The following is a 21,338-nucleotide window of genomic DNA, read 5'->3' as shown; positions in this document are numbered from 1 at the left end:
GTGAAAACTGGTAACTCCATATTCACGCCTGGTGTTATGTGATCCTTCCTCCCTTTGAGTTACTGTGGATACCTTGTTCCACCTTCGGAAAACATCCGGCGCAGGGGAAGGAGAATGTTTGTTCTGTTCTTCTGAAGAAGTTTGAAGCAGAGCCCAGGCCGGGCCCCTGATGAAAGGCTTCGTGATGCCACACTCCCTTGAGGAGATTTTGAAGGAATCCAATTTGCTGCGAGATACAAATGAAACTGTTTACCCGAACAGGTTTTTTCCCCTCCGCATGTAATCCAATCTTCCAAGTCAGTGGATTCCTGCCGTACCGTTCTGCTAAGGCACACACTGCCTCGTTGTGCACATCCAGTTATAACATTACAAGAAGTATCAAAGGCTCTGACAGCGTTGCAGGGCTGTTTGCAGTTCTGAATGGCCAGAATTGTCCCATGTGCTGGCCGAAGTTCTGGTCCTGAAGCACGATGTTTCTCAGCTGGCAATCTAGGTCACCTGGATGTTTGTAAGGCTTATGTCATTCTTTGCCATGAACGCAGAAGACATAAAAAGATGTTTGTCTCTTTGTCTGTTCTGCATTTATCCTGGAAAAGAGATTGGAGAACTCGCAAAATTATTCCGTAAGTAACCAGAAAAAAGGAGATTTAATGAGACACAGTGTTTTGTCTGCTGTTTAAAGCATGGAACTGACATTTGTTTCTGTTGTTGCTATCCATTAGTTCCAATTTCTGACATGAACTATGAAGAAAGCTGTATCTGCTCAAGATCCCATGCCGCAGATTTATGTAGCTGAAACTGCTGAAAACTCACTGCTAAAACAAAGAGGGGAAAAGGCTGATTTCCAGATTTTTATAAGATAAACATCAAACAAATTCCCAAGCGAATGGATTGCAATGCCTCTAAAAACACGTAAGTGAAACCATCCCAGATGCCTGGTTCTTATGTTGCAAAATCTACCTTTGTACATTGGAAATTTCCTCAAAATTGCACTCTTCATCTAATGACTGGATGACTGGGGCTGTCCTTTCCTGCTGTTGTTAACAGTGATTCTTGTGAAGGGATTAAATAAGCAGCTAAATGCCTAAAATTGCCCACCAATGAAGAAGCAACTCCGTAGTTAGAATTGCTTACTGTTACAGTGGTGTTAATGAGGTCTAAGACTTGCTTGGTATTGCTGTGGGTTGCTGGTTGGAATGGGTGATCTCAGTGGTCTTTTCCAACCTCTATGATTCCATGATTCTCAGCCATGCCAATGACAAGGCCAGTGAAGATGGCAGCTTCTGCCCCTAAATTCAGGATGGAAATAAAACTGAAATCCAGCCTCACAAGGTTCCTTTTTGATCTGTTTGTTGGCTTGTAGTTCTGGTCCCATTCCTCGTGTCTGTACACTCTGATCTGTTCAGTAGATACCAAACCCACTGCTTCAAAACAGTCAAAAGTTCTCTATGCTCTGCCAGTAAAGCCCACTCCTGTAAAGGTACTCTGGAGCAATCCTGCAACTACCACAGCGCTAGAAAGGCTTGGGAGCATTTATATCAGTCAAGCTTCTTGTTTGCTAAGTAGGAAATGAAGTGGATCAGATTGTTTCAGTTCCAACTCTAGCGGGTACAGCTGCTATTTGATCTTGGCATGCTCCTCTCCATCCACTCTGCATGAAAAATTTGCAAAAGCCCTTGTGAACATATCCACTGCTCCACTTGGGGGTAATCTGGTGGTGTTCCTATAACTCAGGTTTTAATCCTTCTCTCACTGCCGCGCGTGAAGCTGCGGAAAGCTGTTCTCACTTGTGGCATCTCAAGCAGGAGCAGCCCACATCTGGGTTGGAGTTCTGATGAAACTCAAGGAATTCCGTTGCTCATGGAGCTGTGCAAAGAAATACATGGAGACAAAATCTCTGTTACATACCGCATGGATCTGGATATCTTGGGTGGTAGGAGCTAGGCAGAAATGCTGTATTTGGATGGGATAACCTTTAAAGGTCCCTTCAAACTCAAATGACTTTACAATTCTGTTTGCTATCTGTGTCTCCTGTGACTGTGGCTGCTGTGTATTTACTATACCTGTCAGATTCCGACCCAGAATCCGCTGATTTTTAGAGCAACAGAGGCAACACAGGTGTGCTTCCTATAAAGCTCTCAGCCCTAAAAGCAACTTGAGCCCATACGGCATCCAGCAGAAAAGGAAGCAATCTCAGAGAGACGTAAGTGCTGCTGCTTATTGCTTCAGCAATATAGCCCTACAAGCAAATTTCAGCGGTGCATTGAAGAGATTATTTGTAAAGAGCACAGCTTTGTCCAAGTGGTGCAAGAGCATCTCACTAATAGCTTCTATGCATTAAATCGGATGAAAACAACTGAACAGATACCCTACGTAAACATGCTCTTGGCTTTGTGGTTCATCCATTGCAGTACTGAAAAAAATGATATGTGAAAATTCACTTTAAATGTTTCATTAACCTTTCTGACTCTGACCCAACAGGATGATACATGCTGAGAAACTAATGATATACTTTACATAGCAAATATATGTATCTGTCCCAGTCATTTCTGAGCATGGAATAAACATACATGGATTTTCCAGCTGTACCAGCTGAGGAAGTTAAAGACCCTCCTCAGTAATGCACTTAGCATCTTGCTAATTTGCATAGCTCCTAGGGAAAGCTTTACGCAAAACGATCCCTTCCCTTAACAAGAAGTTAGGGGCAGCAGATACGCATACGGGAAATACTTATTATTCACCAGCACTAAATGCTTCCTACTCAAATTGGCAATGGAGGATCTAATTCTCTGGTGGTTTATTGAGGAGCTGGGAAGTTAGTGGGAGAGGGAAGATTCTACTCATGTATACCTTGGAAAAGAGGCTAAAGCCAGAACGCATAGCTCTCCAGTAGCGTACTCGTGTCTTACATTAAATGGGATCTTCCTATATACTTGTTGAAATCCACATCCAAATACAACATGTGCCTGAGTAGCGTTCAGGATTAACAAGGTCGATTCTCACAGTACAAGCAACTTTGCAGAGTCTTTTTAAAACATATATAGTAATTACAAAGGCAAATATTAACTTAGCCAAGATTGTCAAAGAACTTCTGTCCATGATTTTGGTACTACCAATTTACACCATGGCAGCTCAGAAGTGCTCATTTTCCCAGCCGAGAAGCACAGCTTTCCCAAGATCAGATACCTCTTTCTGAGGTATTTCTAGGAGGTCACTCAATATTAAAGATGTTAGCACATTCAAATCATCAGTATCTTTTGAAAAATCTTAGCCACAAGGGAATGGCCTTCTTAATGTTCCCTGTGGTGTGAGATAACCAGATTGGCATTATTTCTCTAGCTAGCTCATAACACAACCTCTTCTGAGAAAAGCAACGAAAACACAGTTCACTTGAACATCTGAAAGTGGTCGTACCGTTACAGAAGCAGAAAAATCATATTTTTCTCTCCTCATGCAGCAAAATCCAACAAATAATGCTCAGATCTCATCTTTGAGTGCCCTAGGAAAAGCGACCTCACCATTTTGGCAGCCATCCAGACTGAATTTTGTGTCCAAAGCTGGGGGAAAAGGGCCATAGAGGCAAATGATTTTGCAGAAAGTTTGACACAAGAAGCAGTTTGGAGTATTTTTAACAGAAGCAAATATTTCGCATAGTTCTACTTTCAAAGGCCTGGCTGTGGCTTTTGTTTAGTTTCTTTTGTACTTGGCTAGATCCCAGTTTATGACTGCAGAATATGATCTGCCTTTCCTGTACATATGGGCTCTTTAGTCAGTCTGTATGGGACTCTAAGAAACCTGATGGAGCTGTAGCTGTTCTTGTTCGTTGCACAGGAGTTGGACCTTTCAGGGTCCTTCCATAGGTTTCCAACAGTAACTGAAGGAGAATATCAAACGTAACAGCAGCCAGAATTCAGTGATTTTTGGTTGGTATCTTTCGTTTGAATGGATGTTTAAATGGTGTTAAGTCTGGCCCACCACAAAGATGGGCCCTTGAAAGTCCTCCCTAAAAAATGGTGAAGGGAGAAGGAAAGTAAGATGGAAGAGAAAAGGAGAAATTAAATGGCTTCAGGCCATCAACTCACCACCACCATACCACTAAACTGTATCACTCAATGTGATATCTACTCTTTTCTTGAACACCTCCAGGGACGATGACACCACCACCTCCTTGGGCAGCCTGTGCCAGTCCCTCACCTCTCTTGCTGAGAAGAAGCTTTTCCTCATATCCAACTTGAACCTTCCCTGGTGCAACCGCCAGCAATTACTTCCTGTCCTATCTAGTCCTGTTCAAGTTTCCTCCACCTGTTAGTGCAGCCAAGTTCTGAAGGAGGTAGATGAGCAGAACCTACAATGTTGTAGGTACTTAATTGGAATGAACGTGAATAAAAACATGAGGGCAAACATGCAGCCTTAGGAAGAGATTCTGGGGGAGTTTATAGAGGGAATACTGCCTGGCAAACTTGGTATCCATGTGTGCTAGGCTTCATCTTGCAAGAAAAGCATGTATCAGGAAACAATTTGAATGCCTCTGTGAACATATCTGTGTCCAGTGCTTGAGGGGGAGCTTTTCCAGTTTATGTCCATAGTGGTCAGAGGGCTTAGATCAAAATATACAATAGGGAAGGGGAAGGGAGGGGTGAGGCAAGGCAAGATCTCTGTCTCAGGTCGTAACATCTTGCCTGATTATTCCTCTGGATATAGAAAGTGGAGGCACTGGAATGCTAGAATGACGACTGGATTCTCTTTGTGTGTGTTTTCTGTGGAGACTGGCACTGTTATCATTAGAGTTTTGGTTGCTCTGAGAAGTCAGTGGTCATGGTCGCAAGACTGTCAGTGCTGTATACACCAGTAGGCCTTAGCCCTTGAGCTCACCATGAAGATAGGAAAGAAGATAAGACAATAAACAGACAGAAGGACCTTGAAAGAAAATGGTAGGTTAAGGAGGGAACACCTATCTGTCTTCTCAGAGACATTTAGAAGACATCAATCACCCTATTCTCTAAACCCCAAACAAAATTACAGAATGTCCTAGAGTTCAGAAGTATCACATATTTCTCTCTGCTCCTGTGGAATGACAGCAGTAGGTGAACTGGGTCTTAAACAGATGATGAATAGAGGTATCTTCTTCCTTTTCCGGAAATCAGAGTCATTACTGAGGCAAACAGCTGGATGGAGGAAGGCTGGTCTGTGACATAAATTTAACTGCAAGAACCACAGGTTTTTTTGCTAGGTACCAGCTGTTTTGGAGACTCAGTTGAATAATTTTAAGTACTGGAGTTTCTTATCTAACACAGAATTCATAATTCTCTCGGGGAAGCCTATTCAGCTCCCATGAGAAATGCCTTGTCCTTGGGGAAAGGAGCAGATACCTATCTATCACTGTGACATTCGCCTGAGAGGGTATATTCTTTCTATTAAGTTAGAGGACCTGTTTTGGCCTCCTGTACTTAGATTACATATCTTGTTCCCTGAGAGTCAGCCTTCACAAATGCATTCCAAATTCTGCTTGATTTAATCAGCATAATTTTCTCTTTCTTAATGGATTGGCCTTTCCCTCTGGGAGCCAGGAACACTTCAGCTGCAGTGAGAGCAGGGAGGGCTCACAGCAAACCTTCCATAGATCTGCTGTTCAATGTGTTTGCTCCCCACTCCTTCACCAGGAGCCTCTCTTCTCAAGGTGCACTTCAACCCAGTGAAAGCTATAAGAGGTCCTCTCCCTTCTTATGGTCACCTCACTGCTTCTGTAAATATAGGCTCCTTATAAACTCTGTGCCATTTACTGGCTGGCTCCTGTTTATGCAGTGACCAGCAACAACCTTCACATAGCAGTGATATTCACTCATGGAAAATTCATACTGTCACAGAACTCTCTCTTGACTTCTTTCACTTTCTCCAGGACCTCACAGAGACCTGTCCTCCAAAGGCTGCAGCAGAGCTGCTTTAACACCACGAGCAATGGAAGGACCTTGTCCCAGATGTTTCCCCACATCCTAATTTCTCTCCCACAGTTTGATAAATTTGGCTCATTCACAAGAAGAGAAACAAAGAAGAGACTACCACTCTTTATCTCTGTGTCTTGTGTTCCCCACCAATAAAAGAAGGATAATAACAGACATTTCATAGAATCATAGAATCATTAAGGTTGGAAAAGACCATTGAAATCATCTAGTCTAACCATCAACCCACCCCCACCATGCCCAACAACCATGTCCCTCAGTGCCATGTCTACACAGTTGCTGAACACCTCCAGGAACAGTGACTCTCCCTCTTCCCTGGGCAGCCTATTTCAATGCTTAATCACTCTTTCAGAGAATAAATTGTTCCTAATATCCAACCCAAGAACCAACTTGCATTTGCATGCCTCTGAGGGGTGCTGTGTGAGATTAATTATTTAATGTTTGTAAAGCATTCTGTAATGGCTTGGAATGTCATAATGAAAAGTTTGAGCAGAATAGGAAAAAGGGGTCACCCTCAGAGGCAATGTGATATTGAGTCTTAATCTTATGGTAAGAGATGTTTTAAGAGCAGCGGGGCTGTGTTCTGAGCTCGCTTCTAACACTGATAAAAATGTTATATTGAGAAAAACAGGAAAGCCACCAGCTGTGGAAAATGCCGTTCACATTGGAGTAAAGCTCTTCCTTTCCTCAGAAGGAAAATAAGTAGCCGTGGTGCAAGCAGTGCCCGGCTGACATGACTTCTGGGACACAGGCAGGGAGCAGGAAACCTGCTATGCTGCTATTACACAGCACAAACAGTGCACTGGGTCTGCAGGCAGCTGTGAGTGAGTCTGTGGGACTATGCAAAGGCCATTAAAAGAGGCACAATCAGTGGCCCAGATCTTAAAAACATCACGACTCAGGTTTCATTACCATGAAATTTGCTTAAATGCTCTACATTTCCTACAAGTAGCAGTTGTGGTGAGGGGTTCTCCCTGCCTTCTACCTCCAGAGTCCTGACTTGGTAAGTCCTTTTATTTGCAAACCTGAACACTGAAAACCTTCTGAAGAAATAAATGAAAGTTGGATTTCTCACATAAGCACTCAACGTCAGAAGCTGGGCTTTAATGCAAAGTATAAGGAATTATAAATATCAACAGCAGAGTAAACAGTTTGTCAAAGTATCCCCTTTTCCTGGCGAAAGCTTTCTACGGGTGACAAGTTTGGGCTCTGGTCTGTCCCCTTCTCATAATGCATAGAAAGGGGCAATTCAGTGGAAGGACATCCCTCATTTGCGGAATCACCTCCACCTAGCAAGGATAGCTGCTCAGGTCCAGAGCCACTGCAGACTTGTATTGATTTGCTGAGCAAGTAGCTTCAGAAATAGGCATGGCTTCCATATGTCCTCACATTTTTGTATCTACACTGTTGCTCTATTGCTTTCCTGGTACAACAGCAATATTTACAGCAGCCAGAAATAGACTGAGGAGGTGCAGCACCCAATCAGTCTGAAATCCAAAGAGTTTAATCTGTTCTGTAATTATGTTTTAAAATATGTGGTCACATCTGGACAGCAAAGCAGGGTGTGTGTTTTCCTCTCCTTCCCTCCTTCTTTCCTTGTGACAGGTATGGCTCTATGATGCACTGTCGGAGGGCTAAGGTCATGTTTGCTTTGATCTGATAACAAATTGTATAATAAGAGCTGTTTAACATTCAAGAGAAAACTTGCTTGTTTTAACTTGTGGTTTATCATTACAGGTGGAAACAAGGATTACTTCTGTTCAGGAACAAGACAAGTGAAGGACATTTTGCAGGAGCCAAATTCCAGACAACTGGTAAACTCTGTAGCAACAGCAAAAAAAAACTCCAGCTTTCCATATAGCTTCCAGCTACCTCTGGTACAGGAGACAGTGAAGGCTGTGTGGTGATGTGGGCTTGAAACCCAGCAAGTCCTAGGGTATATTCTTACTTCTGCTACAGGCTTGCTTTGCAACCATTCATTAGTTTCTGGAGAGGAACGGAAGAGTTTGATCTTACTTAAAATAAATTCCACAGCATATCACCTTAGGCAAGCTTCTGTATAAAGATAATAATGTTTACTCCTTAACTTTACAAGGGTACTGGGGCTGTTATTACAGCTGTAGCACTTTGACCGTGGAAATGCTACGTTGTCATAATTTTCTGTCCTTCACTCCGTTGTGTCTAAAGGAGGACTTTGAGATTTATTGTTCTCAGCCATCCCTCATTCCTGGTGCTGAAGACATCAAGAAATGGTGGTTGAACTAGGTGATCTTAGTGATATTTTCCAATCTTAATGATTCTGTGATTCTGCACTTCTGTGAAATCATGCTCACCTGTTCCAAAAGTTTGTGGGTGAATATTAAACAAAGTTCAGGCTTTGACTCCCCTTTGGTCCATGTTACTGCAATGCTAGAAGAAAAGGTAACCAGGTGAGAGGCTGTGGCTCAAGGATGCATAATCCATTGCCTTTCTCTGGGTATCAGTGACACTCACAGAATCACATTCTTGGAAAAGCTGCTCCTCTGAGACTGTTGATTTTCTCCATTTCAGGATCAGTATTATCAAACAAACTTGTTATTTCTTCCTTCGGGGACAGATTTCTACTGCAAATAAGTATGGCTCATATTCTGTCATCTTTAGAATTGTAACCCACATTTTATTGCTTGACATGAAAATGCTATTTTCAACACTTCTATCTTAACTAAGTCAGAGCCTGCATTTACTTTGTGACTACAAACTTGGATGCAAGTACAGAACTCCTATACAGTCCCTTTGTATACTTCCAGAAATTCTGATAGATAAAACAGTCCTCCAGTTAAAAGATAGCTTAAGAATTCTGTGGGTTTTTTTTTAATGCTTCAACTCTTACTTGCTATTTGAAACCCTCAAGAGTCTCAGATGAAATTCTGGCCTGAGCAGAGGTCCCATTGCCTTGCTTTGTCACACTGGAGCACTGAATTGTCATCATTTTTTAATTATTATTATTTTTTAAGAAAGGAGAGAAAAGCAGTGGAGCATTCTGCTTCCCAGTTGTTAAATACATAAATGAGACGGTCAGCCACGAGGGATTGGGACAGGAGGGGGGCTGGAAGAGAAATCTCAGTGGAAATTCAGTAATCACATTTCTCTTTTAAAATAGCTTCGCAATAGTTTCAAAAGACGTTATTTATAGAGCACCACATGTAATAGGAGTTTAGCAAGCAAGGCAGACGGAAGGCTTCAGTCCCAAAGCATGGCTCAGTATTCAGTGAGAGAACTACTGAAGACTGCCTGCAGCGTTTTAGCATCCCTGAACTCCCACACTTGCCTGCACGTTCTTACCCTCTCATCACCTCTGTGTTGGCAGATCCGACCGAAAAACTAACCCCGGTGGTATGTTTTGGTGAGATAAGTTCCTCGGTCTGATTCATCACCCAGAGGCACAAGGGCAGTGGCACAAGGAAGGGGTGGCTGTAGTGGGAGCAAGGAATGTCACGGTGTCTGCTTCAGCTACCCGCAATGCTGACAGGCTGGTCCCGCTGATTTCTTCATCCCAGGGCAGGCTTCACTTGGACACGGTGAGTCATTGCCTTTGCTAAATGGAACTATTCACAGTCTAGAAGGGAGCCTAAGGTTGTCCCAAGTCCTTGTGATTCTTGTGGGAAGCATGTTATCCACGAGAGAACCTCAGCATCCTTTTGGAAAGGTCAAATTAGCTTGAACCCCTCCTTGCTGTAGTGGAAAAAGAGTACAAGAAGCAGATCCTCACAGCTCAAAAAAGCTGAAAGCAAACAGAACCTCTTGCCCATAACAACAAAATTACTTCTTAGCCTACTCACTGATACTTTTTTTTTTCAAATCTGATTCATCACTAGGGGTCTGGGATGGACAGGGTGCTACTACATACGTCATTAAAGACCCAACTCCCTGGCTCTGATCAAATAGCAAAGATCTCAGCAGGAATGGATTTGTGAACATGAGTATCACAGCAGGGTTCTGATGGGACTGCGCAGGATGGAGGAAGAAGGATGGACAAGATTGGACAAGCAGATGACAGAACAGGGTTGCTCAGCCCATGCTATGCCAAATGTATTGCAGTATTGTTTTCTTTTTTTCTCATTAGTCATATTGTTTGCTGTTCATTAAGGGAAAAGCAGCTTTCAGTGGAACTTACCTAAAAAAGCATGTGTCTCAGGAGGAGAGCAGCAGAGCATAGATCAGAATTAGGAGAACAAGGCAACTGAGGGGCAAACAGTTTTGGCAGGAAGGTTTTTGGTTGGAAGGTAAGCAGGAGACAGGGAGGGAAAAGAAGGGCACAGGAAGCAAGGATGAGATGGAAGGACAGAGACAAGACCTAAGGGTATATTCACATCATACTAGCTGGGTTGCTGTAAACAACAATGTGAGTATTCTAGCTCAGCAATCCATCTCATTGTTACACCTACCTGCTTAGCAAGCTGCTAGGTGTGCTCTGTAGGTGTAACCTGAATTGTGTTGGCCATGCAAAGCAAAACAAAGACCTTCAGGATGCCTCAGGAGGTGAGGGGAGAGCAAAGAAAGGCACTTAAACCTGAGGAGAAGTAAATAGCTGGCTGAGAGATGGATTTTATGGCTGGTCAACATTTATTATGGAGAACAGGAGAGAGTTTGTGTGGCTCAAGACAAAACTTTTTTTCTGATTTTTTTAATGCATTGGCCACCCAGAGATCACAGCGAGAAGCTCACATGTTCCAACCAATGGAACGTTTTAATTAAACAGAGGCTTGCTTCGGCATGATGCTGTGTAAGCTTCAGTTTCAATCATCAAAGCTTCTTCTGTTCCTGTGCTACAGTAAATGTCCTTGCAGTTTCTTAAGGCTGGGAGAAGTGTCAGCACAGTTCTAAGGCAGAGCATGTGACTCCTGAGACTCGAGTCCTGCATGAGATCAAAGTCATGTTGAAAGCCCTATACTCATGGGAAATCCTTTTCATAATTAACATTTACATAACAACTCATTTACTGGCCAAACACATGTTTACATTCTTCCACTCTGTTTCTTTAAGAGACAGTGCTGGCCAGAGGTTTTTCAGAGCACTGGAAATCGATCTGTGTTTTCAGCTACTCTCCATCTATGCATCAGATGTTTACTAAGTCTCTAAGGGGACAAATGCTCCTGCATATCCTTTTATCTGCCAAGGAACCTGAATGCATTCTGCTTGTGTTGAGTGTATGTATCCGGGAGAAGTGATAGAGAACCTGTGGAGTGACAAGCCATTCTACTTCCTCTCAACAATGGGAGCAGAAAAGAACCTTTGAGGAAGGGTGCCTTGCAAATGTTTGTCACCTGAGGAGGTCACAGCTCAGTGGGCTGAGTTGCAAACTGGATCAGTAGCTCTGTCTTGAGGAAAGACGGGATTTCTGCTTCCCATCTCACATCATCAAGGCCTTTCCTGTCTTTGTGCCTCCCACTTTGGTGTTTCTTGACTATAAAATGGACTGTAACCTTCATCCGCTGAGTCTCAGATACATCTTGAAGACAGTGTCATGTGTATAAACACCAAAGTCTTAAAGCATGGAAGCTAAAACATGAGTGGTCTAGCTCATTTCCGACTGCAGGTTCTCCCCAGCCTGGCTTACAGTCATGATCACTCAGGACAGCTACAACCTCATGGAAAATCCAAAAACCTGATTTGGGGAATTAGGAGTGCTCGTGCTTTACTGCAGTTTCTGAAGTCTTACTTTTTAGAGGAAAAGCATTTGTGCAGGGAAAAGTTAACCTTGTGAGATGATGAGCTGTCCTTTTGAGGAAATGAGATGATCTGAATTAGAGAAGCACTGAAAGATATTTCCCTGTGATGCAATCCGGAGAAGTTCTTCAGGTAACAGTTTCTTCTAAAACTCTGAAATATCACATCTGGGAATCTTCACCACTGTGTTCTTGAGAAAAAGAAAAAAAAAAAAGAAAAAGTAGTAAGCATTTTCAAAGGCAGAAAAAGTCATAGTAAACTTCTTAGGTGGCTGTCTGAGCACTGACCTCTGCTATAGTGGCCCATGTTCCTTCCAAACTGAGTTGAGCTGTCTATGGAGATGTGAATGATGAGAGTATCTGCCCCATGCGCTAATTTCTTGCGTATCCTTAACAACAGGAATTCAAATTGCAAGTTAAAGCTGTGAACCGCAGGGAGGGTAACAGTGCTACCTTCTAAAGGTGAATTTCTCTGTATTTAGACCTCACCACTTCAGGGATAATCAATTTTACCTTTTTATACCGGAACTGCTTTGAAGCCAGAATTTCCTTATTGGACTTATTTATTTTCAAGGATGTTCTTATTGGACTCAGGAGAGTCCAACATAAATTTTTCATGACTCTTGGGTGTATCTCCATTTCTAGACATCAGTTTGAGAATGACACAAGTTGCAAAAGCTTCGCATCCTTCAGAATTCTGCCCTTCAATTTGCACAAGAAAGCAGTTGTTTAGTAAGACACTGCAGTTCCGTCATGCAAAGGCAGAGACCACATCTAGGCTAGACATTATAAGCACTAATAAGTGTTTACTCAGTTGATATTTGTTCCTGTTTAATAAATAGTTTATCCTATGTTAATATTATACATCTAACCTCATGGAAACCCATCTGATGCAACCGAGTACACAGAAGTTAAAAGTGGTGGTTTTTAAAATCTAAACATTTGAACTTGTTCATTCAGGTTGAGATACATTGCGATTGTATTCTGCAATAGAAGATGGGATTCCCGCAGCAACAGAGCTATTCACAGCAGCTGATGTTACTCTGTGTCAGTAACAAGGCCAGGATTTGGCAAAAGTTGCTTACTGATCTCAATATATAAGTCGTTTTCCCCCACATTTTTGTATCACCAATAACCACTTTCTCTAGATCTTGTTTCTTTCAGTAGTCCACAGCTTTGAAACTGTGCTCCTTTGTTCTGTTAAAATATGTGGGCTAATCTTCGGTAAACCAACATATTTGATTTAGTCGACTATGTTCTAATAACATTTTGGGTTAGCATAGTTAGTTCATCTGCCAAGTATTACATTTTTCCTTTCCCCACAAAATCAGGACAAACTGTACATCTCCTGCTGCGTCCGAAGCTGATTTGGCTAACTTTCAGCTATGCTAATTAAAGAATACAGCAGTCCTATTTTTAACAAATTTCAAAATACTACAGATACACTGCTGGCAACTGTACTTGTTTTGATGCAAAACTGGTAAATTGTGCAAAAAGTTTTGTGGTTTGTTTTCTGTCGATTCACTTTCACATCGCTACACAAACTCATACCCGGATACTTACCATAACGCTAAGAGGTGCCAAACAGTTACAAAGACCTATCACATCCAGTTTCAGGATAAGGCTTAAGAATATAGATTTGCATAAATTGCTGTAAACAGAATGCAACAGAACAGAGCAGAAGGTAAATGAATACCAACACCAAGGCTTAAAAACCTTTTCTGGACAAAATGCAGTACAATAAAGATCTGTTATGATTTTTTTTTTCTGATATTTCCACTTTATTTAATCATTTTTAAGTAATACCTACTAAATAAAGTTTATTAGCATTGAGCACTACAGCCATCAGGCTTTGAAATATTCCAGACCTTAAAATAAGAGTGGTACAACGTCCCAAGTGTGAAATGGTTTTCTTAATTGGAAAATAAAAGAATCAAGATCCAGCAGGCACTAACTTTGCAGTACCAGCTCCCTACTTCTCACCTACACAGTCTATTTTTACACTGCATTGGTATTGCTGGCCATACTCTTAGCTCACAGGGACAAAACCTATTCTGTTTGAAGTCAGCAGGCATTTTGCCATAGATTCAGTAGGAACAGAATCTGGCATCTGAAAACTTAACTGAGTGCGATGAAATATGGATCTGCAAAGTCTTTGATTTGTGGTTTTACCTGCCTACATTGCTCTGCTTTCCTTACAGCTGTTCTTCGTTAAATGTTCTTTCAGGCATCTGATCTTTCAGGTCAACAAAATGTTGCATAAAACCACTCATTTTTCCCCGTTTCCTCCAACTGGGTTATGTAATGTGAATCAGTTCGATGCATCTGATAATCATTTTTGCTCTTTATCTTTTGCTGGGTTTTTTTGGATTGCAAGGGCTAAAAACCACAGGTGCATGAAGTGCTCATCAGCATTGCTTTTGTAGCTCTTCCCAGGTCTCGGCTGCCGTTGCAATCCCTGAAGTCTTTAACAGTGAACAGGCTCTTGGAGAATGTTAAGAATGAACACCGACACATGCAGGGTTAGTGTTCAACTTGTGTGTATCCCAGGACAATTTGAGAGACTATAATCCTTTCTTCTGGATCATTTATTCCTTCTCTATTCCTACAGTAGCAAGCACTGCCAATATGTCTGGCTTTCCAATGAAAAGGAACACTATATAAAAAGACAAGGGAGGGCTGAATTGATTACCAGAAAAACACAGAAAAAGTGGTCCAAAGAAAAACTGGATAGATGGATTCATCAATAATGAGTTACAGATCCTCTGCCACTCTTTGCTCCTGCTTTCAGGTAAAAATAACCGGCAAAGTTTCACAAGATTTTGTGATCCTTGGGAACTGACTTTGCTGGCCTGCAGCCCATTGCCAGTTCAGAGGCTCACATCACACAGTTTCCAACACAGTAGGCATCTTCTGATCTGAAGTCACATAAGTTTGTTGCCAGATTCTCTCCTGGCCCTACACTGATACGGATTTATCAGCTGATTACCAAGGGAATTTTAGCCTTACTGGAGCCCCTCTCCCACTTCTCTGCTGTAGAGCTGGCAACTCACTTGTTCCCAGCATACCTCCTTCTCTATTTTCTGGTATCTCAAACCCTTCTGCGAGCTGTGGGGAGACAGAGAATATTCGCAACATGAAGCAGAGCCACGAGTATGTGTTCTCCTGATTTTCTTCCTCCATTGTAGCATCCTCCTGATGCCCATGAGTTGGCAGAAAGGTGTGTGCCCCCATAGGATTGTGAAGGAAGAGCTGTGTTCCCACCATCAGCCACGAAGGCTGGTGGCAACCTGGCCTGCATCAGGAAAAGCATGGCCAGCAGGACTAGAAAAGTGACTGTACCTGAGTACGTAGCACTGGTGAGACTGCAGTTTGAATGTTACGTTCAGATTCAGGCCCCTCACTCCAAAGAGGACGTGGAATTTCTCAAGTATGTGTAAAGAAGAGCAGTGAAGCTGGTGATGGAACCAGAAAACAAGAGCCACAAGGAGTGGCTTAGGGAATTGGGGCTGTTCAGTCTGGAGAAGAGGAGGCTGAGGGGATACCTTGTTGCTCTGCACTGAAGGTCAGTTGGTCTTTTCTCTCAGATGACAATGGATAGGACATGAAGAAATGACCTCAAGTTATACCAGAGCAGATTCAAATTAGACTTCAGGAAGAATTTCTTCATGGACACGGTGATCAGACATTGGAAGGGGCTGCCTAGGGCAGTGGTGGAGTCTCTATCCCTGGAGGTATTTAAGAGACAAGTGGACACAGCACTAAGAGACACGGTGATGATTTCTCAGTAGGTGTGGTGGATGTTTGGTCTTAGTGATCTTGAAGGTCTTTTCCAACCTAAATGGTTCTATGATTCTATGTTTCTATGATTCATTCACATCTGTCCTGCATCTGTCCCTGGCCTCAGTTTAGGAAACAAGCAGAACATATAATCCGATTACTTCTAGACAGGGATCATGGCTGAAGCACTTTATCAAGACAGGCCTGCACTGCTGCTGCTCAGAAAGCATTGCTTTTTGGGACCTGAGAAATAAAACTAGGAAATGTAATATGACACAGAAGGCAAGAACGGTCACTCCTATATTACTTCCAATTCTTTGTTTCTCAGATCATGAAAAAGAAAGCAATTTAAATACAAAGATCATTTCTTCTTTTATGCATTTCCTTCACTTCACTGAATGAAAAGCACTTTCATTTATGTACAAGTGTGTGCTGGAATGACTTAGGACAAATCCTCTATTGATTTTATGATTCAGAATAGCTTATACACCATCAGGACATTGGGAGGCATTTAGTTAATGTCCTTTTCAGTACAGCAGTTTGATTTAATCAGCATGAAGCCTGCCCACATGTAAATGCAGTCACTGACCTCTGAAGCACAGAGCCAAACACTGATAGCCTCACTCACTACAGTGAGCAAGATTCAGATCTCTCATCAAGACTGAGCAGTGGAACCTACCTATACAAGGCTTGAAATCAACTCACTGGCATAAATGGCTTTATTCATCTGAGGAAGAAAACCATGATTTACTTTTGCTGCATAGGCTTGAACCTGAGAATACTTTCACACGTAGGTTTTCTTTTGGGTGAGAAGCCCCATTCAAGTCAGCATTGGCAGGACTGGACCCAGCTGTTTACTCTGTATAGTTGGCATTGCCAGCATCAACATTTTTGTTTCAGCTCCACATCAAAATTCATGTGGGTGTAAAGCTTTCCCAGACATAGAGCACGAGCACATGAGTCTCAACATTAATGAGGGAGTCTATTAAGCTCTGCTGCACGTATATGTGTGCAAGAGTGTGAGCTTAAGTACTAATTATAGCTTGGCAGCAGGTTGAAGTGGCTGTTCAATTCATACCCTGTATTTTCGTCTGCTTAAAACTTTTCTTAAAAACGTTCCTTTGGGGCTGAAGTGTGTTACGCTTGCTTTTGGCTCAGAGGTGGCTGAAGAAAATGATAGGAGCTGCTTCCGAGTTACATGAGCCTGAAAGGAATGCAGTTCCTCCTGCACTCGCCCTTCTGGCTTCATGCTTGTGAACTGGCAGGGGAGTGAAATGAATGACAGTGCCCTCTCTGAAGCGCCCAGAGAAGGATTCTTATCAAATGCTATCTCCTGCCAAGTCTCATGAACACTGCCAGTCTGGAATGATGATGAGAAGAGCACTTGGCAGTAAGGGTCTAGCTTTCAACATGAAATTACAAGGAAGGGATGTCACTAGCTGGGGCCAGGCCACTTGTTTTTCCTGTATGAAAGACAGTCTCCATAAATTTTTCGGTAGTGTATGAGTGCACTTATTACCATGTGCAAAGCTCGTGTTTCCCTTGGAGCATCTGAGTGAGTTACTATAAGACTGCCCACTGCCAAGAAAGAACGTGTAAAAAAAAGTCCTCAAGAAACAGCAGCAGGAGTGCATTAGGAATGCTTGCGGATGGGCAATGGGTTGCAGATACAGGGGACAGCATACCTCTCACTTTACAGAGGTGTCAGTGCTTAACACGTCCCCTGGAAAGTGTGAACAAAATGTAGGGCAGCTTGTTTCCTTTCTATCTCACACTCCAAAAGACATTTGTTACATGCATTTGTCTTGCAGGTAGCAATCCTGTTTTTTTGCAGACATTTGCTTCTAGCATTAATGACAAGATTGGTTTTGCAGTGTGTTAAGTCTCAAGTCAGGGCAAGGAGACAAAGGTGCTATAACACACAATGGAATTCACAACTGTCATACTTGTTTTCCAGCTCTCTACTTAGATTATATGTTATGGGAGCTCCTACCTAAATAATCTACTCCTGAATGAACACAGTAAAATTAGTTCTGATCACTCCTCTCCTGTGATACAGCACTGACTGACTTTTCTCCCTTTCCACCTGCTTTTCTCATGTCATAATAATCTTAGCTCCTGGGCAGCTGCTTTATTCCTTAACAAAGTCAGCTTCCTTTGGGGGAATTGAATAGCAGGGTCATCGACTACTGGTTAACTGGAGCTGCATGAGGAGGTGGCAGAAGCCGCAGGGATCAGAATGGCACTCATGAGGAAGGATGCTGGATATTGGTCTTACATGGAGAAGCACAAAGGGAGAAATGTGAGAGCAATGAAAGAAATGATAAAGCTGGCACCATTTCCAGAAAGAGTAAAGTAAAGAGAAATAATAAAAAAAAAGTTTTGCCTGGTGCACAGAGTCATAGAATCATAGAATCATGAAGGCTGGAAATAAACACTAAGATCATCTGGTCCAGTCATCAACCCATCACTACCATACCCACTAAGCCATGTCCCTAATCCTCAACCATGTTCCTAAGGTCAACATGGACTTGAGGAAGTTGGCTTTGTCTGCAGGGACAAGAGGTCTGAACCACAGGTGAGGACAGCGAGGGGCTAGAATAAAAGCAGGTGCTGTTAGAGGAATGCAAAGTAATGGGTAATTTCAGCAGGAACATTTTGGATAGGCTCAAAAACAGCATTTAGGTAGAAGAAAGTGGTGTATCTGAAGCCGGAATGATCTGAGCATGGAATAACAATCATTAGGATTGAAAGGAAGGATCTGAGTACTTAAAATCTGATGGACTGGAAACAATTTCATATGAACTGGATATAAGAGAAGCAAAAATAAAAGCTGGTGGGCCATCACATTATGTGTGGGCAGGAGGAATGTTGAGGGTGTAAACAAGCACATTTGGTGTAGTAGAAAGGGGTATCAATTTTGCAATACTTTAGTGGTCATGCTTCTCCCGAATGTAATCTGGCCACTTGGCATACTGCTGGCTCCCCGATCACGTTGGCAGCATAAACAAGTAATGAGAACCACATACCTGGGCTACTCTATTTCATTACACCACTAACAAGTGTCACTTTGACCACAACCTTTCTACGTCACAGCTTCTTAAAAACATATATATCTTCCTTTCAGAGGTGTTACAAATGAAAGTTAACCATTGTCCATATAATTCTTTGATGAGTTGCTATGGTGACACAAATATTGAATTTTTATTATAGTCAAGCTGCAGTATTACTCTAAATGTCTTTCACAGAAAAACAATGTTAAATAAATCTTCGCCAAACTCATTGAGAATGGTTTTGAAATTATTATGCTGCAGTTAAATGAGAAGTACTCTACCAGGTCAGGCAAAACCAGGATATTCAAAAGGGCATCAGCAACCTTAGACAGTAGTAATAAACCACCTCTGTTAGAGAAGGCAATGTACCACCAGTGAGAGGTCTGCTTCTAGATGTGCAGCTGCTCTGGCGTTGGCCAGAGGTAAACCAGAGATGAACTATGACAGGCATATGTCACACCTAGCTACATTTGGGAAGCCAAAGAGTTGGTGTGTTCTGTTTCCTATGATCTATTCTTTCCTATATATTCCGACTGAAACAGATGCTAAATTCCTGGGCTGACATTCCCCTTTCCTTAAAATCTGGGGAAGATACTATAATCTTTAGCAGCAAATAAATCTACAGTGATCCTTGAAATGGGCCATAGGAAACGTCTTGATATCAATGTGTTCTGAAACCATTTATAAAACACTGAAACAGCATTTCCTATCACATTCAGGTAGATTCACTGCTTCTGGATTTCCTCTGCATTGCCTCCTCACCCCGTCACTGTCACTGTCATTCTTAACCATCCCCCTCAGCCTTTCCACCCTGTTCTATTGAAACAGCTCCATTTCAATACCTTCTGACTCCACAATTTTTATTCATCAGCCCTCTTCTCTTTTCAGATTACTGTTGCTGGTTTCTTTTGTTGCTGTTTCTAGGTATTCCTTCTTAGCCTTAGCAGTGACCCTTCTACACCCTAAAAGCATGTGCACAACTCTGTGCCTTTCCAGTTCTATACCTCAGAAGGGTTGATTTCTAAGCGATTTGAAATTCAGCCCAAACACCTCCTTTAAACCTGAAGCTATGCCCTGTAAACAATGACTCCAAACCACAGCTTTCCTAATAGTTTACTGAACATTTGCAAGAGCATGAAGCATGGAGGAAGGCATGGATGCCAGGAGCACTGTGAGCATTAAAGCACGCAGATGGACTGCAGACATTAGGAGTAGCAGTCACCACACAGAGTAGAAACTACACTGTTGCAGGAAAGCAATATACATAATAAATTACAGAGGTCACGCTGAGGCAAGATTTTCAGAATTGCAGAGTACATTTTGGGAGAATCAGCCCTGTCAGCTTGCCTGTCCTTTCAGGATAGCTGGATGCCAGTGACCGCTGACACTTTCGGGAGCTTGAGAATGCAAGATGCAGCATTTTTGCAGGAGCTGAATCCATACTCTGGAACAACTCTTCACAAGAGAAAAGAATGCTGTTTAGGCTTGCCACTTGTCTAAATATAGGACTCATATCTTTGGATTAGTTTCTCCTTCCTTTCTCAAGCACGCCCAGACACACAAACAAAAACAAATGAGATATAAACTAATCAAACTTGTTTTCTCCAGGTTGGAAAGGAAAAGAGATTAATATTTTGATTTCAATTTCCACATCTTTGGGAGGCGCTCAGATATTAACTAACACAGCGCTTCAAGGTCCTCACTGTAAAGGTACCAAATGCCTCCCAAGCAATTCAAAAGCAACAAACAGTTACAAAAATAAGTCCTCCCATCACTTTCTCTCTTGTTTCTACTTAAGAACAAAAAGAATGAGTAAAATTTTTAACTGAGTGGGGTTAAACTGTGAGATCTCTGTGCTTACAAAGGGCTATAGAAAAGTTAAACTTATTTTTGGTTTTGAACCTTTAAGAGCAAGGTCACTTTTTGTCCCCTTAGGAATGAGACATTTCGTCCAAATCTGGTCTCAGTAACTTGTACAGTCACAAGCTTCCTCTCTTTGGATAGTTTCACTGTTCTTGGAGAAAGCAATGGGCATAATCAGAGAAGAACCGATGGAGCTTAAATTACGTAGGCCAATTCCATAGACCTTTTCCAAATAGCAAGCAAGAGTTCTTGAAGCGGGGTGTTGAAATCCTGGTCCTAGAAGAAGTTAGAATAAAAAAATACCAGCAGCACCAGAATAGTTTAAATCTCTGATTTACAATATAATTTGGAAACAATAGAAAAAGATGACATATTGAAAGTGATACTGCTGTTATCAATAGCCCACAGCAGTCTTAGTGTTTTTGTGATGTGAAGTTTTATGCTAAAGCTGTCTTATCTCAGAGTCCACTGGTGTGGGTATTTGGAACTCAAGGAGCAGGCCAAGAGGAGCCAAAAAATACAAACGTGACACTATCTTCAAAGATCCTGGCATTATGAAGGAAGCAAGTTCTACATGTGCAAGCACTCCTTTCACAGACACAGCAATTACATTATTTGGGTCCAGCTTTCACCAGTTATCCTTCATCTGACACCGATTTTCAGCACGCATTATGAAGAGATAATCCTACTTAGATAGCCTGTCAGGCAGACCGAGACGGCTATCGTTTGTATACCGCTTCTGTTTAAATTGCCTAATAAATCCTTCAGTGGCTTCACGGATCAGGAACGTTTCCAAGAAGAATCATCGGGAGGCACTTCTGGGAGAGGAAGGATATTTGCCTGATGGAATGCTGTGGTTTTGCTGTGTTATTCGCTGCTGTATGAACTGGGAATAGAGTGCCCTGTTGGAAGAAGTAAGGAGTGCTGCTGGGTGGCTGTGACAGCACCAGGAGTGTACTCCGGTGGCTGTTCCTCACTGT

This window comes from Gallus gallus, chromosome 1 (assembly GCF_016699485.2).
Source record: "Gallus gallus isolate bGalGal1 chromosome 1, bGalGal1.mat.broiler.GRCg7b, whole genome shotgun sequence".
Classification (NCBI taxonomy): Eukaryota; Metazoa; Chordata; class Aves; order Galliformes; family Phasianidae; genus Gallus; species Gallus gallus.
This window is presented reverse-complemented; position numbering follows the sequence as displayed.